Source organism: Euprymna scolopes, chromosome 8 (genome assembly GCF_053919585.1).
Source record: "Euprymna scolopes isolate OS-2025 chromosome 8, ASM5391958v1, whole genome shotgun sequence".
In the NCBI taxonomy this organism is placed as follows: domain Eukaryota; kingdom Metazoa; phylum Mollusca; class Cephalopoda; order Sepiida; family Sepiolidae; genus Euprymna; species Euprymna scolopes.
Window position 1 is genome coordinate 169,382,399 of NC_136489.1, and position 2,023 is coordinate 169,384,421.

The window sequence follows — 2,023 nt, forward strand, 5'->3', positions numbered from 1 at the left end:
ATTCAAGTGAAAAATTTCTAAGTCCAAAAAAGAGGGGATGTAGGTATTGATAGGTGACAATCTTATAGACCAAAGCATCTCAGCATGTATTCAAGTGAAAAATTTCTAAGTCCAAAAAAGAGGGGATGTAGGTATTGATAGGTGACAATCTTATAGACCAAGGCATCTCAGCGTGTATTCAAGTGAAAAATTTCTAAGTCCAAAAAAGAGGGGATGTAGGTATAGATAGGTGACAATCTTATAGACCAAAGCATCTCAGCATGTATTCAAGTGAAAAATTTCTAAGTCCAAAAAAGAGGGGATGTAGGTATTGATAGGTGACAATCTTATAGACCAAGGCATCTCAGCGTGTATTCAAGTGAAAAATTTCTAAGTCCAAAAAAGAGGGGATGTAGGTATTGATAGGTGACAATCTTATAGACCAAAGCATCTCAGCATGTATTCAAGTGAAAAATTTCTAAGTCCAAAAAAGAGGGGATGTAGGTATTGATAGGTGACAATCTTATAGACCAAAGCATCTCAGCATGTATTCAAGTGAAAAATTTCTAAGTCCAAAAAAGAGGGGATGTAGGTATTGATAGGTGACAATCTTATAGACCTAGGCATCTCAGCGTGTATTCAAGTGAAAAATTTCTAAGTCCAAACAAGAGGGGATGTAGGTATTGATAAAGTGCAATCTTATAGACCAAGGCATCTCAGCGTGTATTCAATTGAAAAATTTCCAAGTCCAAACAAGAGGGGATGTAGGTATAGATAGGTGACAATCTTATAGACCAAAGCATCTCAGCGTGTATTCAAGTGAAAAATTTCTAAGTCCAAACAAGAGGGGATGTAGGTATTGATAAAGTGCAATCTTATAGACCAAGGCATCTCAGCGTGTATTCAATTGAAAAATTTCCAAGTCCAAACAAGAGGGGATGTAGGTATAGATAGGTGACAATCTTATAGACCAAGGCATCTCAGCGTGTATTCAAGTGAAAAATTTCTCAGTCCAAACAAGAGGGGATGTAGGTATCGATAGGTGACAATCTTATAGACCAAGGCATCTCAGCGTGTATTCAATTGAAAAATTTCTAAGTCCAAACAAGAGGGGATGTAGGTATAGATAGGTGACAATCTTATAGACCAGTGCATCTCAGCGTGTATTCAAGTGAAAAATTTCTAAGTCCAAACAAGAGGGGATGTAGGTATAGATAGGTGACAATCTTATAGACCAAAGCATCTCAGCGTGTATTCAAGTGAAAAATTTCTAAGTCCAAAAAAGAGGGGATGTAGGTATTGATAGGTGACAATCTTATAGACCTAGGCATCTCAGCGTGCATTCAAGTGAAAAATTTCTAAGTCCAAACAAGAGGGGATGTAGGTATAAATAGGTGACAATCTTATAGACCAAAGCATCTCAGCGTGTATTCAAGTGAAAAATTTCTAAGTCCAAACAAGAGGGGATGTAGGTATTGATAGGTGACAATCTTATAGACCAAGGCATCTCAGCGTGTATTCAAGTGAAAAATTTCCAAGTCCAAACAAGAGGGGATGTAGGTATAGATAGGTGACAATCTTATAGACCAGGGCATGTCAGCGTGTATTCAATTGGAAAATTTCTAAGTCAAAACAAGAGGGGATGTAGGTATAGATAGGTGACAATCTTATAGACCAAGGCATCTCAGCGTGTATTCAATTGAAAAATTTCTAAGTCCAAACAAGAGGGGATGTAGGTATAGATAGGTGACAATCTTATAGACCAAGGCATCTCAGCGTGTATTCAATTGAAAAATTTCTAAGTCCAAACAAGAGGGGATGTAGGTATAGATAGGTGACAATCTTATCGACCAAGGCATTTCAGCGTGTATTCAATGGAAAAATTTCTAAGTCCAAACAAGAGGGGATGTAGGTATAGATAGGTGACAATCTTATAGACCAAGGCATCTCAGCGTGTATTCAAGTGAAAAATTTCTAAGTCCAAACAAGAGGGGATGTAGGTATAGATAGGTGACAATCTTATCGACCAAGGCATCTCAGCGTG